Source organism: Dermacentor andersoni, chromosome 2 (genome assembly GCF_023375885.2).
Source record: "Dermacentor andersoni chromosome 2, qqDerAnde1_hic_scaffold, whole genome shotgun sequence".
In the NCBI taxonomy this organism is placed as follows: Eukaryota; Metazoa; Arthropoda; class Arachnida; order Ixodida; family Ixodidae; genus Dermacentor; species Dermacentor andersoni.
Window position 1 is genome coordinate 69,988,569 of NC_092815.1, and position 25,963 is coordinate 70,014,531.

Below are 25,963 nucleotides of genomic sequence, written 5' to 3' on the forward strand. Positions count from 1 at the left end.
CGCGCGGAGGCACTGTTGAAACCGAAACCAAGAAGCATTGCCTGCGCGTGGGCGGTGAGAAGCGAATAGATGAAAAATGCGGAATATCCAATCGTTTTCGTTCCCCTCTAAAGCCCGGACATTCTTCTTTATTTGCCCTGTAACGTTTGTATGCAACTGGAATAATTCGTCGACGAAAAATGACACAGCGACTACCCTAACTCTAGAGCATCTGATACGATCACCAGCGTATTCTGCAGTTAGCGTTGTATCGCGATGTATGAGCCTTCGAATTTGAGTGCTTTCGTGCAAGAGACAGATATTGTTGGCGAAGACTTACGGAGTCTCCATCTGTCGGAAGCGCCTCGCTGGCGTAGTATGAGGGATAACGGGGTGCGCTCCTCATAGGTTTGGCTGTCGGCGCTCAATAAAGACACCACGCGGGAGCTCTCCTGGACATTTCTCTAAGTACTCTCGAGACGACAGATTTTTTTTTTTACTGTCAAAATAATAACCTTGTCGAAACAGAAACCACAGAATGGTTTACAGACGTTATATATTTACCGAACATGTGCAGTGAACGCCCACTGCGCGCGGTCACAGCATGGAGTCCTCCGAACCGGTTTCTTGAGCGAAAGATAGGCAATCACTGAGGGCAAATTATGTCAAATGTGTTCTTATAGTGGGCTGTCTGTGTAACCGAACGGAACGCAACAAAATGAAGCTTCAATACAGCCATCGCACGGGTTCGCAGCGACCGACTGCGCGTCTGCATGCAGGTCCGCGCGTAATGTTATACTTACGCAGCGAGCGCGTTTTCGAACCGTGCCGTGAGCTTTAGGCCGTAGCATATAAACATTTGACAGTACACAAGCAACCATTGTTGCTATCAGAGTTGCTAAAAAAATAATGTCGTTATAATTATAAGGACAGCGATGCCTACGGTGACTTGTGATGTGCCTTCGCGACGATTCAATCTTTTTTTTCTTTTTTCTAAATTTTTGGACGTTTCAATATCGTTAATTTAAAAGTTGCATCGCACTGTATGTTTACCGGTGTTCTCGGCGAGCAATTTTCGGCTGCTTCTTTTTCTTAGTCCAGTGCATTCATTGTTTACTGCTACCACAAACATGAGCATATGCCATGCCTTTTTTAATGTGCTTCTTAGCGTTCCCTTTCCATTCCAGTGAACTTGCCAGTATCTAGCATCAACAAGTTCATGGATCAAAGCTTCGTGACATCAGCCGGACAGAGCCCGTGGGCGAGCGTCTCAGTGCGCGCTTTTTGAACATGGCAGTCCCGACGCCGTAGCATAAATAGTCCTCTCGGAAGTGCTTGCTGCACACCACAGTTGTACCGATAGCTGCTTGCCGGTTCTAAGTTTCGCGTTCCAAGCTTCACGCAGCTTATTGTCCCGCGGGTACGTGTGAAAGCTGACACCGGGCTCCGTTGCGTTAGTCCGGCACTGCGGCACCGAGCAGTAGCCTACCATGTTGAACGCCTTCAAAGGCAGCCACTACCTATTATGGTGCCTTCAAGTGTTGTCAAGCAGACTCCCGAAGCGGGAACACCTCCCCACTTAATCAAAACCGCAGCGCAGATGGGACATTCATTTTCAATGGGCCCTGAACCATCCCTAGGGCTTGGTGAAATAACATAGCTCACAGGTAGCATACGCTGCTGTGAGCATCTCAGCCTAGTTTTGCTGTCGTACGCGGTGCGTGGAGCTAGCAAGTGGATCGCGAAGTCACCTTTCTCTCGAACACTCTTTTTTTCAACAGAAAGACCTGTCCTCAATCTCTTCTAGACGCATTATTTCGTCATCGGACGCACTATTTCGTCATTCCCTTAAACGGCTGCTATTGGCCAATGGGGTTGACGCACTCGAGTTTTGAAAGCACCGTGGCGTGACCTGGCGGTGGTCAACGAAGTTGGCTGGATAGTATAGAAAATACGCGTTCCCGTAGAGTAACACGGGTCTCGCTCGTTTTGTGCTTCGTTGTGAGTCTTGTGCCTAGTAGTTCTCGCACTCGAAAAGTGTTCGACGCGTACGTAGGGCGTTGCGCGCTACCGAATGCAGCACAGGTCATAGAGTGCGGGCGCTTTTTGTGCGACAAACAGTGCTGAAGGCGGCCGGACCCGGTGAGTTGGTAGCAAACTCTAGAGTAATACGCCAGACTGCGTGGAGCAGCGTGCTGTCCCCAAGCACTGTCACCGCCGTTATTGATGCATGGTGAGTTGTCATGAGGGTCATGGGCTTGACACGCTGGAATTTTCAACACACTGTGCGACGACTTGGTGGCGAGCAATAAAATTGACTGGGTAGTATACAAGCCGCAGCTCTCCGCATTATCCTACGCTGTCACCGGGCAGTATACAACCGGTCTCGCTTGCTTCGTGTGTTTGTTCAGTGTTTATTTCCTGTTTTATTTTGGTGTTCAGATATCGGAAAAGGCAATTGCGTTCGCTGAGGGTAGCCTGTGGATAATCTCGTCGAGAGTGCACCCCATTTTAGCTTAACCATGAAAAGTGCAGTCGTCTGTAAAGGTGCATGCGGATGATTTCTTTTTATTAGAAAACTGCCACCTACAGGAATTTACAGGACCTAAAGCAATTTCTTGTGGTGAAGCGGCTCACCTAATTAAGCGAAAGTTCATATAGAGCGGTTGAAGCTGTTACATAACGCGTTGCTGAGGGAACAAGTCAAGAAAATTAATCGACTGACGTGGCACAGTCAATTGCGGCAATAAGATAGGGAACTGTATATAAAAAGTGGTGTTTAAACAGCCGTTGTCACATTGTATGTTACTGTAAAGAAATGAATGATATCAAACGTTGATGCGGCATCGTTCTTCCTCCGGAAAAAAAAAAAAAAGCTACTGCACATGACCGCAAAGGTTACAGACACTCAGTCCCAGTATTTACTTATTGCGATGTCTGGAAATGCGCGTTTGCGGCATAAGCATGCATGTGGCCGGCAGTCTCAGCGTCAACATACACCAGAGCCGCTCAAGCTGAGCTACAGTGCTAACTCCAGCAGCTAGGTTATATTAGTTTCATTAGCTAACTAAGTCATTGTTATATTGGGCAACGGTTCTGAGTTGGTGCACGTGCTTACGCGAATAGACACATATTGCGGCAGTCTGTCGTTACAGCTTGCCATCGCGCGACTTGAGCAGCAGACGCATGAAAGCGGCAGTGCACCGAAACGGCGTCTGCGACTTCTCGTGCGCAGTCCACGCATTCGGCACATGGCTTTGCTTCCTTGGCGACGGAAGGCATGCTACAAATCCTCTCATGCACGAAATTCTCCAAAATTCCCATCACGGCGCAGCTGAGACGAGCAGATATACCGCGGAGCCATGCATGCATTCGCCAGCAGGGCATCGCATATCGTACTACCCGAAACTTAAAGGCGCGGCATAGAGGGCTCTGTTGACTGGCGTTTCCGCAGCGCCGCCTGGGCAGCCAGTCAGGCATTATCAAGCTGCGGTCGGCTACATGGCGTAGATACCGCGGCCGCCGCAGGTTGCCGCCACGAGTCCACTGGCTAAGCACACTGCGGCTCGCTGAAGACAACCGCGTTCGGCTTAGAAATAGCCTATTTTCACTTCAAATGCCTTTCTCCACTTCGATAAAAAGTGGTTCAGGGCCCCTTCCAGCTTGCTTCGGTGCTTACGAAGGAGCCGACGCGGCCGTTGTGCATGCCCGCGTGATCCCTCGTCATGCCGACGGCGGCGCAAGCTTTCCAGTGGTAATTAAAGCTCGCCTCCAGTGCAAGATGTATTGGACGCTGCCGCTGAAGTGACTTGTGTAAGCAAGTAAATTTATGTTCTCGCGATCTCCCAGCACATATCAACAATCCATGCGGTCAGCGGAATGCGCAGCGACTGTCTCTCGACTTCGGAGACGGCGAGGATCTGGAAGTAAGGGACGACGGCGACAAGGGGGGACCCGCTGGAGACTTGGCAAGCCGGGGCGGAATCTTATATAGCGGTTCGGAAAGCGAACCGTTCACTTGGCCCCATGTGATTGGTCGGGATTGTGCTTGCGTCACCGGTTGTCAGAGACCGCGGTGCGGCACCACAAATTATGAACACGTGACGAATCTGTTAATCATTTTCAAAGCGAACCCGTCGTCCGCTAAGAGCAGAACCGGCGAAGAGGTAGCTCGCTTTGGGTTCGGCTGCTGTGGCTTGGCCGTTGGCTTGCAACCCTGGCCGCGCGCGCCAGCCGCGCGACCCCGGAGGCGGGCGTCGCGGGCGGAGGCTGTCACGTGCTCTTGTCGTCTGCTTGGCGTTGTTCTTTCGGTGTTGACGACGGCTGGAAATGTGTTACGTGCTCGAAGACGGAAAACTATTTGCGCCACCCTTGTCGGCTTTCTAAGTAGACGTTTTCCAGGCTACGCTACGAACTAGAGGACGCTCGGATACAAGCGTACCAGTGGCCATTCCACGGAGAGGAAGGAATTGCGCGCTACGGTTCATCAGGCCTGCTGGAAGCGAAGCATTAATCGGAATGGCCTCGATCTCCGTTGCCGACACTGTCCACTAAGTTGCTCTTGCCATTACTGTGTCGGCTTGTAGAAGGGCTGGGTCAGCTTTCTTGTGACCCCGCTGTCACAAGCCCATGCCAAAGATACATTTGCATGGCCAGATCGAATTCCCCGTGCCATCGCCAGCGTCCATTGCTCGCAGATCGCCATTCAGCAGTCAGAAGGGTTCAACCCAGGCAGCTCCAGCGTTTCCTTTGTTCGGCTGATAAAAACTGCGGAGTCAGGACAGGAGGATTGTGGGGATCTCTTATTTGGCTGCTGCTTTTGCTCTAGTTCGGGAGTGCCGAACTTTCGTCCTCACTTCCACAGTATAGCGCGCGCCGTCAGCACCACGCTCTTCGATTTTACTTCGCACAGGCCAATGCAGGGCCCGCATATCATAACATTCGATTTCATGTTCCACTGCGTCTACCATGCGACGCGCCGTGAGGCAGATCGCAGCGACAGCGGCAGCACGGCGGCGTGCGAGCCATGTCCGAGCCGATGACGAAGGGCGAAAAAAGAAGGTAAAGTGATATAGACCATTTGTAAAGGCGGCCCTAAGAACCGTTTCACGGTTCTGTTGCACTAGGTACTTAGGAAGTCCTGGCAGGTGCGTAGCAGACGACACAGAGCTCCTGGTAGCAGACGACACAGTGCTGCGTTCTGCCAATTCGTTTACGTTTGCGATACAACCCGCCGACTGAGAAGTACATTCATAAATTACTTCAATCACTGCGTAAACGCCCGGCACCGCGCGTTTATACTTCAAAGCTTTCCAGATAACGTTTAATTTATACTTTATATTTAGTGAGCAAGGAGGAACATCGTGCAGTTCTTCGACTAGCGCGCAATATGATGAAGCGGCACTTCAGAGGTGGCACCCTCTTGTCGATTGGCCGCGTCCTCCCCTTCCATCTCCGGCTTGGTTAGTGACGCAAGCGGCGAAGTGAACCGTTCGTTTTCCGAACCGGTATAACATTTCGCCGCTGACTTGACAACATCCGCGCAGAAGCGGTATAGAGGTGCGTATCAACGCCCGACTAACGACCGACAATGACGAGGTGGAGAAAGAGGGTGAGGAGAGGCTCGCTATCGGCACCGTTAGATACCGCATCGTCTGGCTATCGCGAGTTTCCTCCGCTGCTGCTACTGCTGCCGCGAGGAAGCGGCGCATCAGAGAGTCACGCCAGCGGAATGGAACAGCGCGCGGTCCCCGATCGGCGAGGATGCCAGCCCTGACCTTGGCGTTCGCGGCAGACTGACGGGCGCCGCGCGCTTTCGCCACCACCGCCCCCCCCCCCCCCCCCCCCCCCGCTCGTGTACGTACGACGCACGCTATATGCCACACGCGATCTCTCATCAGCTGCACGAGAAGGGAGAACAGAGCAGGCGTGAAAATTGCGTCCCCTTGTTTTATGGGCACATCGTTCTTTATCGGATTGCAGGCGGAGCCTCACAAAACGTTAAAGAGCAAAATAAAAAGAAAGATCGAGGTCGAGTCTTAAAATGTAATTTCCTCCTCAGCTATGGTAACGTGATGGAAACAAAGTGAGCTCAAAACCAGAAGCAAAGCATGAGGCAAGTTCTTCCACTTGTGCGGCATAAGCCGTTTTCTTAATTATGTATTTTGTTCAATATTATGAACGAGTTTACACGTATTCGACCAAATTTTTACAGCTCTACAACAAAAGCACGTTGCATGTTATATCTGTAGTTGCCTGCTGTTCTGTAAACTGCTAGTTGTCCGTCCTCTAACCATGGTATACAGTATCTGTCCTCATAGATAGATAGATAGATAGATAGATAGATAGATAGATAGATAGATAGATAGATAGATAGATAGATAGATAGATAGATAGATAGATAGATAGATAGATAGATAGATAGATAGATAGATAGATTTTTTCAGCTGTGCTGCATTGTTCCGCGAACAAGCTCCGTGTGTCTGTATGTGTGTGCGTGCGCAGGGGGAAGGCGACTGCGCGAAATATATTGTATGCACTGTGAACTATCGCACGCCATCGTTTCATCTCTCCAGATTACGCTTCCATCGGGCCGACAAATTAGGGAGCATTCGTACACTATGCGTCCTGCATATCGCGTGTGCGCGTGAAAGATACCACACGCGGCAAGTGAACGGCGTGCGCATCCCGCGAGAAACAGGTGCTTTCTTTCACGCGGCCCGCCTCCTCTCCACTTCGAGGACACGTCCCGGAAAGATCACAAGCGGGCCTCATCACGAGCGATCGACGCGTCAATCACTTGGAACATGCCGCGCACAAGGCGCTTGCGCCCTTTCCCCCAGTCTGCTCGACGTGTGCGAAATTTATAATGCCTCTTTCGGAGGCGATTCAGCGGCAACGCTAACGCTTATGAATGTACGACGCGAGGGCACGACGAAGCAAATCAGCCGGCAGCGCTCGTCGCCACGAAAGACATTTTCGAAGCGGTGAAAAAAAAAATAAAAATGACGCCTACAAAGCAGAAGCTCGCGTAGTACGTGCGTCACGAGAGCAGAACGAAGAGCCGAGGAAATAATTTTATTCAGGAAGGGCTCGCCAAATTAAATAGCACGAGGCGTTCCTTTTTCCGTACCGTCGGCGCACGCCTCGATATAGTTTTGTATTGCTCAAGCGCGCCTCCTCACCCGCCGAGGGAAGAACGCAGCCGCGTTGCAACTTGCTCGTATACGGGGAGTGACGTAGCTCTGCACGACTGCCCGCATATACGCGCTGCAACTGCGAAAAAAAAAGAAAGTGCGAGCCGTTTACTGCCGCAAGGCACGATAGTCAAGCGCGCACACATGTGCGCATTACAAACACGCTCCGCGCGCGCATACACCCGCGCAAAAAGAAAAGAAAGAAAAAAAAAAACAACTCGCGCAGACTGGATGCCCATGCCGTCGTATTTACCGAGGGACAGAACAAGATCTTGCCGATCGCTGTTTAGCGATTCAATATATCTCCCCGCGCGTGGCATCGCAACTGCGCGCTGATCTTTTAATTTCTCGACCATTCGTCTGCGCCTGCGCACTTCACAATAAGCCAGGCATTGAGCCTTCCTGCTATAGTAGAATGCGCTGCATGTGTATACGAAGAGCCCTCTTCTGCCGAATGCGACGCGATCAATCAAACTCGCTCGGGCATATATAGTATACACGTGGGCTGATAATGGCTCGGCCGCGTATACGTGTACGGTGCTCCAGTTTGACGTGGACACGCGTCTCAAATAAATTGTTTCTGCGAGCGTATGCCGCCGTATAATAGTACGGCTTGCATTCTCTCCTCAACTCCGCCTCCCTTCTTGCATTTGTTATCGCCGGTCGACCTTTATCGACGCCGCGTGCGAGTTTCCAGAGGCATAAGCATATAGCGATGCTCAAAGCGGCCGCATCGGTGCGTCGATAAGAGCGCATTGATTTTTTGTTTGCCAGTAAAAAAAAAGGGGGGGGGGGAAATAATACATAACTTTGGCAAACACTTTGGCCCACCGTTTCGCAAGTAAGAAACCGTAAGCGGACGCTCACACTCACGATCCCCAGTGTCTCGACCAGTTGTGGCTTTCTACAGAGCGTAGTGGTTCGGGCAATCGCGCGACAAGGCCGGTATACTCTGGGCCAGTAGGTGTACTGCTTTTCGGGCAAACTAGGTATGGGAGATGATTTAGAGGTACTGTGTGCGCTAGTGGATACAACTTTACTGATAAAGAAGACAAAAGAATTGACCCCCTTGACCCTCCGAGCTCACGCGTGTGTGTGCCTGTGTGCGCATGCGTGTGTGCGCGTGCATGTGGTACGTGCGTGCGCCTTTTCTATCTTTGTCGTTTCGCGCTACTTGAATTACCTAAAGCAGTGAGTTTTACCAATAGCGCATTCATGCGTCCTCGCGTACACAAAACTCCACGCCCATGCTTGCGTTGTTTTGCACGTCCGGGCGTTTGCGTCCTCTAACTTTGGGAGCGCGCAGCACCTACAGAACTCCTTAATGAGGTAACGTGCAAGCTTAAAGTGCGCAGCTCATTGACAGGACAGGAATACCATGAGGGTCGAAAGAGGTCAGGGAAATCTACGCATAAACGTCCCCTTCTTGGTAATGAGATTATAGCCCGTCGCGAAAGTTTAAAAAGCACCTAAAGACCCTTTGTTCAAAGCGATTGCGCCGGACGGCATCGAAGGAATGTAAACCGGAAAGCCTTAATTAACAAATCATTTTTCACCAATGTCAGATATCGGGCGTGTTGCAAGATTAGCAAGCAGCGCAACACATGAAGTAGGCAGGCCGGGCTTTACATGCTTATAAGACAAGGTCGGTATGGGCACTATAAATCAAATATGTGAACCTCGTTTTCTACGTTGCGCTTTCAAAAGAGGCCGCTCTCGGCCCCCGCAGAGGCGCGTATGCGCGCCGGAGGACGACGCGAAAGCGAAGCCTTCCACATGGCGACCCCGCGTGCGGCAAATTAGTTGCCGCACTGCAGCTCCCGTCACCTCGCGTAGACGTCTCGCCGAACCGCTTTCTCGACAAAATACGAAAGTGGATAAAACGGAATGAAGTGCGTTCGACAATGAACGAAAGGTGATCGGGTAGCCGCGAACACCGCGAACTTCTTGTCGTCACGCTTGGCGTCATACAGACGCCGCGAGCGCGAAACTGAACAAAGGAACGCCTAGCCGTCATTTTCTGCCCCTTATGAATTATTCCTTCCACGGAAACAGATGCACGCAGCGCAAATTCCGAGAGAACGATATGTACCGCTCTGTAGTCTGATTGAATACTCTCCCGTACGGTGTGCCCTTCATGGCGAGGGGATATATCGTTTGCTCTACTCGAGATGCGAAAAGAACTGACGAGTTGCTCGATGTGCTGTGTTGCTATTGTTCCTGGCTTCACGACTATGTTGCTGCAGGCCTCGCTATATACGCGCAGGGGTGACACTGGTAGAACAAAGATGCCGCCCCGCCATCGTGTCTTCTTAGCATTCTCGTGGCTTGTCTTTGTATCACTGCGTGAGTGTTATAGTTGAGAACTCTGGACGCTGCCTTCTATAAAGCATACTGCCTATTTAGGTGACAGTTTCTCCTGTACGATGACAGCAGACAACCCTGCAGGTATTGAATTCAACATACGTATATACCCTATACAGAACACCTATCGTGCATCTGCCCGCGATCTGATGTACATGGAAAATCGCCGACAGACATCTCGTCGAAGTTTGTCGTTGCACCAGTGACTGAAAAGCTTCTATTGCGACCTTCGCCCGATCCTCCTCATCGGCCTGATAGTCTGAAGGCTACCCGACAAAGTTGGAGTTTTGCAGTATCGCACTAGAGCTTGTCGTGAGTCTCATGTTCCCAGGACCTGTCAAGAATGGAACCACGTCCCCGGCGCGATGATTGCCATTGAAGACCACGCACAATTTCACACGGCCGTAATCGACACCATCGCTTCGGGCTTCACGTGATTATCACTACCTCACTTGCTGCCTTCCTTTATTCTTTACTGTTTTGTAACCTTATCTTTTTTACCCCACTCCTCTCTGTAATACCTTTGCGGTCTTGAGGCTACAATAAATGGATGAATGAGTGAACAAATTTTTGGATGAGAGCGTACTGGACAAGAGACTTCGAAGAGCCTTGAACCACCCAAGTTTTTCACCGCCATCTTCATCCTTATAATCAACGTCATCTCTGTCCTACCTTTCTGCAACCTTTTCCCTTCCCCCAACGCCGAGCAGCAGGTCAGAACATTGAATTAGGCCGACCTTTCAGCTTTTCTCTCATGATATATATATATATATATATATATATATATATATATATATATATATATATATATATATATATAGAGAGAGAGAGAGAGAGAGAGAGAGAGAGATCAACATTTCATACAACAAATTGCAAGGACGTGTTGCGCGTTGTGTGAAGCCGTGCCCTGGTGTATTTCCTCACGGAAACACCGAGCAAAAGGACAAGTAAATGAGTTTTAAAAAAGGGCGGGGGGAGGGGTGCAGCGAAGGAAACAGCCACGGAAGGAGCCGCGACTTGTTGGGGACCGGGGCCGCAGAGAGGAAGCAGTTATTCGCGCAGTTCCCAAGTTGAGCCTGGTCGGTCGTCGACAGACAGCACAGCAGCAGCAGCAGTAAACGCAATACAGGCAGGAGCGCGTTGCCGCGGGACGAAAAAAAGAAAAAAAGAAAAAAGAGGTGGCGCGGCCGGGTCCCGACCTGCGGGCGAGACTCCGAGAGAGCAGAGTAGACCCGGGCGCTCCGCGACACCACCGGAAATGCTCGTCTTTCCCGCCGGAAGCACATCTGGACCGCGTTAGATAACGACCACGGTGCGATGACCCACCCGAAGGGGCCAGTCCCAGAGAGAGGCCTCCTGTACGCTCGCAGCACCGACGATTGCATACCTATACATGCACGTATAAAAGCTTAGGCCACAGCCGACGGACGCCAACCGGCAACTCTTGCAGCCTGGAATCTCTACACGGTTCCGGTTGCATCCTACCGTTTTCTTTCCCGCAAGCACTATAGCCACTGGTGGTGAGGTGCGTGTTCTTATACTTCCTCTGGATGCTAATTGGCTCACGAACAGGCCTATATACTATGGGAGGGAGCATTGCGTCACGCAGCCAGCCTTGGCAAGCGAACGCTCCGTGAAGACACAATGGTGGCCCAACACGTGACCTCTTGCGTCGACACCACGGAGAAAGAATCGAGATTAGCTGAGACGTTCGGTTCCAAATAGCTATGCCAGTAGTTTTCATTCCGTGCGCGCTTGTTCAACTGCCCTGCCGTGGCTCTGCCTGCAGAGCGGGAACACCAACCGCCCACTAGACGTGCGTTCACGCGTTGGGCCACCAAGTTTGGCTTCACTTGCGTTGCGGTATGCTCCCTCCTAACTCTTTCCTTCCTCCATGAGTGCTACAATAAGACTAGGATGGTTGCTTGGGCTACTTGGTAATTCATGATCAAAAATAACGTACAGCGCGAAGGACAAGGTCTGCGAGAGACGACATACACAGCGCTGTGTGTGTCGTCTCTCGCAGTCCTTGTCCTTCGCGCTGTACGTTATTATTTTTTTTTATCATGAGCTACAGTAAGACGCCACGCCATTAAATGGCAGTATTCGTGGAACGAAGCTGAGTTGGCTGGATGGATGGATGGATGGGTAGATCGATGTTATGAGCGACCTCTTTGGAACGGGGCGGTGGGTTGCGCCACCAAGCTCTTGCATACTATACTGCCTAATGTCCTACCTAGGTTAAAGAAGGGGAAAAAAAGAAAAAGAAAAAAAAGAAACGCACGATGAATTCCCATAACCAAATTTTCTGACCTCCTATTGTGAACTTTGTTTTCATACGTCTCCGTTCTTTCTCGTTTCCCTACTTTTCTTCCACCAATCGCGCTTCGAAAAGTAATGAGCTTCCCTTTCAGTTATCATAAACTGTAGTGGCGTTGCGCCACTACAGCTCCACCACATGGAATCGCGCAAAGTGGCACGAGTACATTTAAGAAAGACTGTATACACGTGACGAGTTCTGTCGACTGACGCGCCGGGGCGTTATCGTAAAGCATCAAATATATACCATGTACGCTCGGCTCTTTGATGAACAGGAAGTGTATTCCTGCAACAGAGCGTCGTACACAGTTGACCGCCGTTATGTACATGCGGCCTCTCTGTTTATACGACGCTTCACCGTGTATGAGGGAATTCCGTTAGGCTACATAGCCAAGCATAGCCGCGCTCACCTGCTGTCTGTGTGCACCTGTCTGCGTGCACATCGACCTTCCCTTTGCGGCATCAATCTCTCGTTTTGCTTTGCTTCTCTTCATTTCTAAAGTGCACTTATCCATTGTACCTGCGCGTAGTCTTTTTTTTTTTCGTTCTTTTTGTGCCGCCACGGATCGTTGTTTTGTTCCCTCTACGGGCAGCTGCTCCTGTGCCTTGCCCATTCGGCGCATGTCAACGTGCGCTCCTCCCTGCCAAGCACATGGCGGAAGGGAACGCCGCTTTCACGCGCATGTGCCACCTTGTATGCGCTTTCTTTTGCCATCGTTCACTCCTTCCGTCATTCCTTTCGTTCGCCTCGCCGTATTCCCTTTGCACCCTCGATAACCTTCTTTTACTTCTCCCCAGCGTATTTCCCTATCCCCTGCCCTTTTCCCCATTCTCCGTCGCAATGAACCAATTTCGCGCGCTATTCGTGGCCTGCCTCTTCAGTGTTTTCAGCTTGAGGCGCGGCATGTCACTGGATTGGCAATTTCAGAAACCGAAGCCCCGGAGCCGCGACGATTGTAAAGAAAACGATCCCTATATTATTAAACGATCTATTGAACCCAGGCGGATTCCTGAGCCATATGTCTCATTGGCCTATGTCCGTTCCTGCGTTGTGATTTCCGTTTAGCGACTGCATGAGCGCTCGGAAAGGAAATGCAATCACAGGTTTGATATCTGGGTCATCTTAACGTTTGCAGAACAGTATGCTCCTTTGAATTTAGAGAGCGAGATATTTTTTTTTTTTCGACAGAAGGCAGGGAGGTCGGCCTGGGCCAGTCCGTGTTCCCTAGCCTGATATACGCAAGGGGCATGGGGAAGAAAAGCTTATATGAGGTGAGACGCACCGTACTTGGCGTACTGTGTGCGGTCCACTGGTTTTTAAAGCGCATACCGCGCTGTAATTGAGCCGCGTGTACTAACGGCTAGCCCTGCAGTGTGCGTTCATAACGTCTCACCGCACGCCGTGACGTGTCCAGGACTCAGGACTTCGAACAATAATGCACCTGCGCGTTGGTGATAACGGTCCTGTACATCGATTTCATAATTTTGGGTCCCTGACTTTTGTACGCAGCCCTAAGCGGCGGGATTGCGTTAATTCAGAGCAGCGTTAGTACTTCGCAGGTGTTATACGAACACCGCCTCTGCGCCTTGATTACGATTTGAGGTTTGTATACACGTGTCAGCGCCGGTATACGGTCCCTAGCGCGGGCACTAACCGATATTCGGGCATACGAATGCATTCTAGGCGAACGGAAAACATTCCGACGGCGCAGTGCGGCGGACATCTGTGCGCACTGGAAATAAGCACACGGTAAGAAAACAAGGGGAGATAAATACAGCAACCGTAACGCACGTAAACTGCGCAGTAAAAAAAAAATATAAAGGATGCTCCTGCCATTCGGGCATTGCACTGCGAAGTTTTCGACACAATAAAAAGAGAAGGAAGGTGGAACGCAAAGCCGCAGGCGTTGCTCTGAGAACCGCAGAGGTGAGACCACGGTATATACTATATAGCGAACGAGCAACGAACGGTAACATAGTGTGAAAACAAGATAAGGTTAGAAACTAGGCCGGAATTAATGCACGGAATTCACTGCGTGCGCGCACGCGTGTGCGCGCATGTAATTATACAGGAATACAGTTCTATTTAATCTACAGCGAATATTTCGCAATACGTGCTATGTTTTTGTCCCCGTGCTTCGGATCACGCCGTGCGCCGCAATCACGCCACGTCCACCGCATCCCCTTCCTGCATCTCCTTCTCCGAACGTCTTCTTATATTGCAGCTTTGTTTCTCTTAATTCGCGGACATAACAGTCCCGTTGACGCATTTTGATTCTCAGATGATTCTGACTCAGCATACAAACGCCTCGACTGCGCAGAAAGGACACGCACGCGCATACATACATACATACATACATACATACATACATACATACATACATACATACATACATACATACATACATACATACATACATACATACATACATACATACATACATACATACATACATACATACATACATACATACATACATACATACATACATACATACATACATACATACATACATACATACATACATACATACATACATACATACATACATACATACATACATACATACATACATACATACATACATACATACATACATACATACATACATACATAGAGTTTCTCACTACATTAGCTAGAGGGAAATCTGGCGCTGCAGCGCTGTGGTATGCATGGGAATGCCGGTATGTTGTGGATTCGGATTGGCATCGTTCTCGAAGAGACAGGACACCTTGAAGACGCGCTTGGCAAGTACCGTTTTGTCTGTCACAATGATTCATTTTCTACTAGAACAGCACGTAAAAAGCTGTTTTAGCTTTATTATTACACGAAAACATGTTTTGTTTAACTATGAGAACTTGTTATTGTGTGTACGACTACATGTTACGTATAAAGTATCAGCGGGCCGCTAAAGTTGGAGGACAGACGACAAGGTTCGCGCTCGCTTTGAAACAGTTGGTCGTCTGTTCTTTCTTTTCTTCGCTTGGTCATGCATCGTGGGTGAGTAAAGATGTAATATGCGTGAATGGAAACATTTTATGAAGATTTTACTTTGAGAACGCGTTATTTGCGTAGTCATATCCACGTTTTAGACGAAGCCTCTTACAACACCAGCCAACACGAGCCTCGCAGACACATATACCGTCATTCCCATGACGGCACGGTGCCCCTTAAGAAACTCCCATAGACGGTGGCGCCAGATTACCCTCTAGGTGTTATAGTGAGAAACTCTATGCATACATACATACATACATGCACGCACGCACGCACACGCGCACACACAACGGGGGCGCACGTTCACGCCGAGGAGTCGCATGTTCAGGTTTCGAATTCAATCGTTCCTCCATTCTTGCCACGCATGGCACGCTCATCGCCTGTAACTCATGCAGCGTTGCGCGATCTAACGTCACCCACCTTCTCTTTCTGCACTCTCATCCCCCTCTGCCTCGTCTCCGCGATGATCCGCTAACGCAGTTTTCGGGGACACGCGCAGCCTGCGGAGAAGTGCAAGACAACGCCGCACGCAGCAACCGGGGAAACAACTTAGCAGCTGTCGCATTCTGCCGCTGCCAGATGTAGTTCCATTTCTCTTTCATTTGTCTTCTGTTGTTATTATTATTATTTTCTTTTTTGCATGACAATAACGGGTTTTCGCTCGTTCAGCTTCATTTTGCCTTTTGTGCAGCAGAGAAAGACGTCAACGGCGCTATTGAATGGCTCCAGCCAGGCCGATCTTTTAACCACGACGAAGACTTCGTAAAGGAACGCGCCGACATGCGCCGGGAGACGAGAGGGAGGGAAAAAATAAATAAATAAAAAGACGAAGCGCATTTTACCATCTCGGTTTCAGTTCTAAATGGTAGAGCAGTGCCGCGCCAAGTGATATGTTTAAAAAGCAGCTGGTTCATGCGCGAAGTATTTGAGAAAAAAAAGAAGAAGAGGCTTGCTGCGTTGCTTACGTCAGAATATTTAACATCTGTCTCACTTTCACACCTCAACACAAAGTGAACGGGAAGCAAATACCTAATGTCGCCAGAAAAGTCCGGCACGCAGCTCGGCTTGCCTGAGATGAGAATAAAGCATTAAATAAAGGGGAATCCACGGCCACTGACCATGTGACTATACGCATACAACGCGTATCGGAGAAATTGCTTCGGGCAAATGTCCAGGAAGCATTCACCATTTACCCAACCCTCCCCCCTCTTCTCCGCTTCCGTCTGGTTGCGGAATTCGCGGCAGCTCAGCCAAGGACGCAGGTTCGACTGCCGCGTCCGCATTCCGGCAAAGGGCCGAATACAAAAAAGAAGTTCGTGAAACGCGCTTTAGCTATAGTGCACTCTACATTGGGCGCACGTTGACGAAACCGAGACGGTCGAAATTAATCGGAAGCCAACAAACACAAAACACACCCTTTCTCATATGCCCTCTCACTGCTTCCCTCATAGCGGAGTGAGTTTCTTTTGAACTTTGCAACCCGCAATTTATCATTATTTTTCAATCGAAGTGCTGTTTAGTAAGTGAATTGAAGTCTGGGAAAACGACCTACCGAAAGCTCGACTACCCCAACCATCGCCAATAACTTAAACAACCGTCGAGAACAAGAGGAAAACCTGAATAGGAGAGTATAAACAAAGAAGAAAAAGAGAATGCTGTGGGCGACACGATTTTACAGACTTGCACGAGCCCGTGGAAGAGCTTCGCTACTTCGTGCAAAACAAAGGCAGTGTCCGCAGTTTTAAATCTCGAATAACAGCGAACACCACTAAAATTTCAGACACTGCTTCATGATATAATGAACAAAGGAATAATACGTAACTTTTACGACAGTCAGACAGACACGACAGTCAGCAAGTCGAATCGATTCAAGTTACGCGCCCTATACCACGCATGAGCGATCGAATTATACAACAGACAAAACCTGAATTCATAGCTGGCCTTATAAATCGTAAAACACACACACACACTCACACACACACACACACACACACACACACACACACACACACACACACACACACACACACACACACACACACACCCTATCATAGGCAAAAAGGTGGCGACATCCAGTGGCGAAAGCGAGCACAGAACGCTCACGACAGCCCCCGGCCAGAATGAACTCCCACAAGGCCAGCCACAACAGTCCGTGTCACGTGTGTGGAATGCTTGCAGAAAAGGAATATTATAATCACGGAATGAGAGAAAAGCTGGATGATGTGATCAGTCGTGTTTCGAAACACACGACGCTGAGGAAATGGCAGAACTCTCTGTGTGGCTGCCATTCTTTTTCCGGCGCCAAGCGAAAGGCAAAATGATAGCTGTTAACCTGTTGACCCACAAGAATCAAACACATTCAGCACGCATTAAAACGTTCAATGACTCTTTAGATGTTCGTTCGTTGAGACGTCGCGTTTCATGGGTGTAGGCCTTCTGAGTTAGTATATCATATAATGCCGTAGATATACAGGTGAGGAAGTTAAGAAGGTAAGAAAGAAGCTGTAGCAGAACTTTGCGCTTCGCGTCCCTGCCCACAAACTCGTCGTCGTCTTCTTCTTTCAGAGGTGTACGAAGGCTCTTGTGAAGACGAGCATTCGCGTAAGCGTTCGTCGCTTTTGCTCGAGAAAGACACCAGAAAAGGAAACATTTACTGGCAATATAGCCTATCCAAGTGCTGGCACACTGGCACGTTTAGTTGTACCCTGTCAAACAAGTATATATATATACACACACGGCGCGCACACGCAAACACGTAAATTAGGTGCCATGCAAAGAGGAATTTCCTCTTAATCAGGCACTTGGCACAGGAGAAAGGGTGGGAGGGAGAGGTAACTCTGATAAGAAGCAAGAGCTTATTCGAGCACAAATTTCTTATCCCCCCTCTCTATCTTTCCCTCTCGCTCTCGCTTCTTCTCGATCGTTCAGAGAAGGAGTCGAGAGGCAAAACCGAAGTCGACGCTTTTTGACCCCGCACTTCAATTAAAGTACTGAACACCATGTTCATTGCCAGTGGGCGAAGCGAGCCAATCTTTAAGCAAGCGAGGCTGGCGCCATTCTGGCATCACGCCTCGTACGTATACGACGCGCGCGTCAAAGTCGCACGCGTATAGCGCACGCGGCCCCAAAAAACACGCGGCGCGGCTGCGAAATTAGCATTTCCGTCCGTCGCAAATAGCAGGGCATATAGCGGCATATAAGACACACACGTCGCGCTGCGATCGCATCACGTGCGAACTTGCCAGGGCACACAGCAGCACGGAGAGAGTCCGCCAGCCAAGGAGGAACACCGCACGTGAAGTCATCGTGGGCTTGGCGGTGGACCGACGCCAACCTTCTCCAGTCGGAGTTGCTTAATCTTTAATGTTTGCTATCGTTGTCCGTGTGTCGAGACTTGTTCCCCCGCTTCCGACGCCGCTGTGTTCGAGTGCCCGCGCGTATCTTATACTCGGTGGGGGAAACAGCTGATTAGCATATATGCCAGCAGAGCCTATAGAGGGTCGACCGCTCCTCAAGTGTTTTCTCGAGCAAGAAAGAGGTGGCAGGCGCGGGGCGTCAAGCGCACGCTCATTAAAGAAAGAGTTGAGGACCTTCATATCCGATTGGATACAGTCCCGTACATAGCTACAGTGTTTTCGCGTCCATTAATCACGAGGCTAAGCGCGTTGCCTTTCCTCTATGGGACACGCTACGTGTGCTTTTAGTTAATTAATATTGGAGTAACCCGCGCGTAAGCCAACTGGCCTCCCGCAGCGCTTGAACGTGACGCCACCGTTAAACCATTTTCAATCTCACGTTCAGGTGAGCCGCAGTTATAAGAGGCAGACTTGGCTCTTGGAACGACTCACGTATAAGCATCGTGTCGTGTCGTTCTGAACACTGTCAAATTCCACCATGTTGTCGAATTCTGCCGTGTTGGAATTTTGAGCGAGGGGCCGTATACATTTATTGCAGCGCTTTGAGCCAGTCAGAGCTGACAGCATGGCGAACTTTTACAGCGTCCAGCATGGCGGCCGGAATATATAGCATCCCCGGACAACGTTTGGAGGCGTGCAGGTGGGCCCAGGCAAATAAAAAGAGGAAACCATTTGTCGCGTTGAATCGAATGAATAAAATTTACCATCTGAAAGCACGACCCAGGGCTGTGAGGGACGTTTGAAGGGGGTTCCGAGTTAAGTTCTATTGCTCGGATACACGTTGCACTCCGTCTCCACCATCATGCGGCCTCCGGGGCCGACAATCGAATCCACGTTCTAGTGCTTCACGTTATAGATGCCATATATATTCACTGAGAAGCAGCAGCGGGTGAGTTTTCTTTTTGTAAAGCTCAATTGAACAATTTAGTCGGATCTCGGAGTGGCCATGCCACTATTGCTCGTGACGTGGTCAGCAAGTCCGCAACTTGGGAAGGGATAAGACTGCGCGTATATAAGAAAAAGGCCCGCATGTATTGCGGACAAATAAAAACACCGAACGGCTAAATTCACACCGGATCAGTGAAGTCGCGAGATGGCGTTCGAGGTATCCAAGAGATCAGGGTGCGCTTGATCGCAACTTCGACTGGCGACACACGCACCGGTCTCTGCATTAGGCAAAACGAATTGCGTCTTTATAGGAAACACGTTGACTGATATCTCGCATTTATGACGTTCGCGATCCACTGGCGCACAGCGAGAATGCTCGCTGCGTTTCCCCGCGAGCACGTCCAAAGTGCGAAATGTAAAAGGAAAGCGTGCCCGCCTTCCGCGCATGCGCGAACGCGGGATGCGAAGTGCCGAATACGATCGCAACAAGCGCCGATATATGCCTTCGGATGGTACAGCACACCGCGCCAACTCCGCCCGGCAACGTTGCTGCCGTGGCCCTGACAATCAAACAAGGCGCGTCGAGGCCAGGGACCCTGAACTTCCGCGCGCGCGTAGCTTGCAGCGCAGAGGAAGAGAAGTGAAAGAATAAATAATAAAAAAAGAAAGAAACGGCACGCAGCCAGTATATCCCCGCGTTATGTACTACTGCACACGCTGACGACGAGAGATTGGCCGGCTGTTCGCCAAGCCGCGCCGCCGTGCCAGCCGGCGAAGTGACAGCGTAACGTACGACTAGTGCTGCCCCCGGTGCGAGCCAGCGATTCTACGCGGATGCATGAGCTTGCGCGCGCCTGTCGCGCGAGGAGTCGGCCACGTGCCCGCCCCCTTGTTACGTGTCAGGGACGAGTTCAATAAAATGAAGAATGGTGAGAACAAAACTGAAAGTCGTGTAACGGACGCTAAGGAGAAATATGAGGTTATAGGTCACATACAGGTGGATTACTCTTGTGATTGCACTGAAACTACGTTATAGTATCTGCACGAGCGAAAGCTCGGTATGCGAGACAAGACGCAAAAAAGAAAGGCCGGTGGCGACGCCACCGTGTAACTCACGCACCAGCTGCCCATGGCGTACATATTTTGATAACATATGGCCCGGGTTTCCTGATGGTTCCTGGTTTCCTGATGGAAGGAAGACGTTACGTTGCACTCGATTACAAAAACAAGTCCACGTGGCAAGTTCTGCGAGATTTCCCAGCTCAACATGCCCCACAGTGGGTAGGAGCCACATGCTTTATCGGAAACAACAAGAACAAAAATGGGGACGCGAATAGGCAGAAAGACAAGAAAATTTGTGACGTCCGCATTATTAATTCGGCGTCGTGGCCTGGGCGCGAAATTCGAAAAGAGAAGCTTCGGTGTCATTATCTCCGTTAATAAGCAATGATATTGCCGCCGAGAAAATCACAAATGGTTCCGAAGGAGTATGAAGCTAGACAAATTTATTCATTCTCCTTAGTGCACTTTAATGTAAGACCGAAGTAAAATATTAAGAAAACACGTACTGCCACGACATGACTCCGAAACGGCAGATATACGGTGGCTTTACCAAAACCAAAAGTTCTGCATGTGCGGAAACGACATAAGAGCGAAGTCTGAGTGGCGACGCCACCGGAAAACTTGCACGTAAGCTTCCTATGACGTCCCACTTTGTGGCAACAACAGAGTGAAGCTACAGTTAATTTTAAATTATAGAAGAAAGAACTACACTACTTTCGAAAATAAGAAATAATCGACCCAGCAACTGTCGTGCGCAGAAGAGGATCCAAACCTGTGGTTGGATTGCTAATGCTGATGACGTCATATACGTGTAAGCTCGGTCTGAGGGATTTTCGCACAATTTCTGGTGTACCCAGCGCCGCTGTGAACTTGTTGAGCCAGCAAACACTGTTTTATCTAAAATCCCCTATTGTTAATAGCTCGGTGAAGTCGTAGCGGAGATGCGTCGCGTGATTCGCAGGACTCACTCCCACCGTCGTTCACCAGTGTGCACAGGCAGCAACAACACGCCCGCAGCCACTCACTCGCGCAACGACAGTGCGGAGCCCCGCGAGCGAAACAGCGAGCCAAACCGCTCGGCCACGCGCGCGTGGCTATGCGTACGCGCGGCAAGTGAGCGCACAGGAAACGCCATCGAGGATATAAAAACGCGCGCGCCACGAAAGACATCCCGTGCGCCTTCTCGCGACCGGCGCGCTGCGTTAATGCGGAGACCACTTTCACAGCCGCGTTGCATGGGTGGCGCAACGCCTCGCGCGCCAACCTTCACCTCGTGACGTTTCGGCTGGCCGTCGCTGCTCTCCTTGTGTGCGTGCGCGCGGCGGACGCGTGTGGTACTGCGTTCGGCTAGGAGAGCAACGCAAGGAGAGTGAACGGGGAAAAGTGGACGAGAGGGAGAGTCCTTGAGAGAGAGAGGCGGCAGTCCCTGCGAGAGAGACGCACACATCTGCGACGCAGACGACGACGACATTTCCGCAACCTCGACTCGTTTCCCACTGGTGCAACGTTGTTTTTTGTAGCGGAATTTCCGCGTGCGCGTAGCGGCAGCAAGGGCCCCTCTGCGGGCCTTGCGAGAGCGCGGGAAGTCGGCCGCACCGGCTGTCGGAGTGCCGCCGCGGCTCGCCGTGTTGGCGGCGTTTAATCGCGGTGCGCGCGCTGCTTGGTCGTTGCTGGATTAGTTTTCTGCAGCGCCGGCCGAATTCTTTCCTGCCGGGAGTCACTTCATTCATCGCGGCCGCTCGTGAGACTCAAGAAAGCGCGCGCGCGCGCGGACGCCCCGGGGACCGTATATTAAAGGCGACGGCGCCATGGTCACAACCACGCTGCGTGCACGACCTCGCGAGGTTTCTCCTCGCTCTTATGGCGTCGAGAGAAGGCGAAAGTGGTTCGCTTACTCTTCACGTCCGCCCACGGCCTTGCTAGAAAAATAAATAAATAAATAAGAACAAGGTTTTCTGTAGGTCCTGCTGGTCCTCCTCGTTCTTTTTCACTTTCGCAGGAAATTTCAGCAGCCGGTCCGTATAAATGTCACAAGGGTGGCGGAACCTTTCCGTATAATGCGACGCGATGTCGAGGGAGAAAAGCGAACCGTTCGGATGCGGCTGCGCCGGAGCACGGGGCCCTGATACTCCACGATCAACTTATAGTGTGCGAGAAAGCCTGTGACGCAGAGGAACGATCCTAGAGTCAAAGAACGCGCAGTGGCTTCCAGTTGTATATGGAAAGGCTGGTGGCTTTCGTAGGGCTACGGAAAACTGCCACATCGCGAGAGGGTTAGCGTCATTTCCACCGCTTGTATCATATTTCTCCCAGATATCTCAAAGAAGAGACTACGTAGACGTAAATTCACGCTATATGGCACAACGCGCAGTACCAGACGCGAGGCTCTACTCGAGACCCCTGCCCGCGGAACCGCATAAATACGTGTATACGCCTACTCACTGGCCCCCATTCCAGGCATGCGAATGCTGGGAGCGTTTCTTTTTCTCTCTGCCGGCGCTCTCTTTGTCGCCGGCAGCCTACCAAAGCTGGACAGAGGGCGCTCTAAACAATGCACAGAGAGGCACATCACGTTTCTTCTGCGCTGACCCGCTTCGGAACAGGATTCTCAATGCGTACACGCCGCTGCCAGCCTCTCTCTTTCTCTCTCTCTCTACTTCTCCGCAGGATCACCGTCCCGCTGCGATGCGTCGGAACGTCACGTTGCAGTGCCGCGAATAAGAGCGCGCGTAGCGAAAAACATTCAGCCCGGCTGTTGCCAGTATGCTCACGCGGAAGAGACAGCGCTATCTGCCCATCGGCATATCGAGAGAAGTCATACGCATGTGCTGCGGCGAACACGTGTAATGCGTTCCCACGAGCAAGTGAATTTAGCATATCCGTTCGACCCCCGACCGTTCTGCAGCTTTACCCCCGCATAAATTCACTTGTCTATAAAGTCTGTGTGCTGTCAACAAACTCCCATGATGTCTTATGCGCTATTGGCATATTAAAAGGCTATGGACTTATTCCAAGTACTGGGTATGGGACGTCTATATGTGTTGTGCGCAGGTAAAAAAAAAAGCACACTTATAGTACGGCAAAGGAACCTCTAAGATGTCTGTATACGCTGTCTGGAGACCTTTTCACAAAAATAAGCTCTCTGTGTCTGCCGAGGGTTGCTAGGAGCACTCGGAAGTACAACTGTAGAGAGGTGAGGTCCGAGACGCCTACACGCGCCGGCACTGCTCGAAAGTGTCAAGCACCACTTCGTCTTCACTGGCGTGAAATGTCTGTAGACTACCTATTCCGATCCGCATAAGCATAGAGTCTCAACTCATGGGGAATAAGGGAAAGTGATGGCGAAAATTTCTCATATGAACGGCATTTCAGTGAGCAAAGATACACTTCATGGATACGACAGACGATGCCATGGGACTGCGCAAGACATTCGAATAAACCGATATCTCGTATTAGGCGAATTCGCGATGCTGAGGGAGTATCACGTCCTTATCCGTTCAGGTTCAGCAACCGGACGTCGTGAACTTTGGAAGTAGCGAAAGATATTGCACTGTTACCGTTGTTGTTCAACTAGATCACAAGGTCCTGGTGGCGACCTGAACTCCGACGGTTCGTGAGCTCTCCTTTTGTTTCGCATAACAGTGGGCTCTCCAGCACTGGAGGGAAGCACGGGCTTCACGCGGCGGCCGGCAAGGACCTGGCATGTGACCTTACCAGTCGCCCTTCGCTGTCTTCATGCAATGGACTCCTTGCGCGCGAGACATTAGACCCGACGTGTATGCCTTCGTCCGCTGATATGCGAGTGCACTCAGAGCGGCGTGAGAGCACGTGAAGCCCGCGAGAGCGCGTCTTTGAACGCCCGTGAGTGTGCAATTATACGTTCGTCTGGAGCAAGAGCCAAGTCTCGGGTGGTTCGCAGCAGTCGACTCGGACAGCTCTCTCTAGCCAGTCGCAGGCACGTATAGAGTTCTGGTTCCCTCGCTTCGCACGCAGGGGGTCTCTGACCCGAGCCGTATCGCGCGCACCTGTCTGGCCTTCTCTTTCTGCAAGACTACGGCATTCTCTTTCTTCTGCAAGCCGACCGAAAGCCTTGCTTGTTGTGAGGTTCTTCCCCCGACCCGACAGATAAACCGGGCTGGCACAGAGGCCGTCATAAGCTGACAGCCACACGAGATGCACCGCGCCGATCGTCGTCGTCGTCGACGGGTTGCAAAGAGCGACGCGAGTCGTCGTCAGCAGCGAGCGGCCAGCGAAGCGAGCAAGGGCGCCGCCATGTTGTCGAACGCAGTTTGGGGGCAAGCCTGTGCACCGCCGCCACTGGAGGCGGCAATAACGGCCGTGCAAGACGCGCTCTATTACAGGCCTCTGCACTCTCCGTACAGATGAGCGTTCCGATACTGGCTCGGGGTGCGCCTAACGAGAGGCGCGCAAACTAAGAAAGATAAGCCCTCCTCCCGCGCCAGCGCGCGCGTCTGGCTCCTCGAACGGCCAGGTACAAGAAAGCATCAGAAGGGGCCGCCCGATCCACGGCTTCTTTCTCCCTGTGGCAATGCTCGCCCACGAAGGAGAAATCTGGACCAGTGGGTCAGACGCGGGGAACTTCGCCGGGGACGACGAGAGGTCGTCGACACCGCCGCCGTTCCTCTCTCCTCGCCCCTTGCCGCCGACGCCACGAGCTCGGATGCGAAACGCCGCCGCTGAAGGTGTGCCGGCCACAAAGCCTTTCGCCGACGACGCCAGGCGGCGCTTGATGCTGGACAGCAGACCTCCAGTGACGTCACTTCCGCATGACACCAGAGACATCTGGTACTGGAGCACGTGCGCCAAAGCGCGGGGGAGTGACCATTCAGTGCGTGGTCGAAACACGGACAAGGAACGCGTGCACTAGCTCAATGGGACCAATGTCGTTTCCTTGGAGTGCATTCTCAAAGAAGACGTTACTAAATTAAAACACGTGAGCAGTCATGAAAGCAGTTTGAAGACTACGGTTTGATAACACTATAGGGAGTGCGTGATTCTCAAAAGTATCGGATGAGTCAGACATATAATCGTTGGTTGCTTTTTATGCACACTCCCAAAGAGAAGAAAGATGAGAGATGATGATAGCTGTAGTTATCAGATCCATCTGTAATTAACAAGATACGATTCACCGTAATCTTCACTCGCCGAAAGAATGAGAATGAGCTTTTCTCGGAGAGGAGATAAATTATGCTTAGACGCACATACACGCGCACAGACACAGACACACACGCACACAAAAAATAATCTGATGCAAATGGGATAGATGGGAGCGATTCAAAAGGCAACCTTGGGCATATGTTCCAAATATGTACCAACCGAACTATCGCTACACTATATCAAAGGGAGCTTATTCGATTAGCCTCAGCGCTGCTTCAACATGTTACCTTTGACGACCGAAAGATCGAAGTAAAAGAGACGTCACGCAAGAGAGGTTAGCGCAGTGTCACTACACAGCGAATGACCGTCAGTTGGAGCCGCAACATGATACTTGACTATAAAACTATACAAGAAACAGCGGCTAACAACGTTATTACTATTTCTGTCCCCTTTTCTGCTCGTTGGTATTACCTTGCTGTTTTGGCAAACCGATGCCTGATTGCCTGCTGAGTCTCCTTTTTTTTTTCCTCGCGATATGCTGTGAAAAGGTTTCCGGCACTCAAGGCTACGACGCAGGATAACGTGGTTTCAAAACAGGTCCACGTGGCCTCCTGTTGTAACATGAG

At 50.8% G+C, this 25,963-nt stretch overlaps 1 protein-coding gene across 2 annotated transcripts in view; it reads right to left on the reverse strand.

Annotated features, from left to right (window-relative positions):
• Mef2 (myocyte enhancer factor 2) overlaps positions 1–25,963 on the reverse strand; it is a 145,249-nt gene that overhangs the window by 25,676 nt on the left and 93,610 nt on the right. The gene's annotated exons all lie outside the window — the stretch shown is intronic.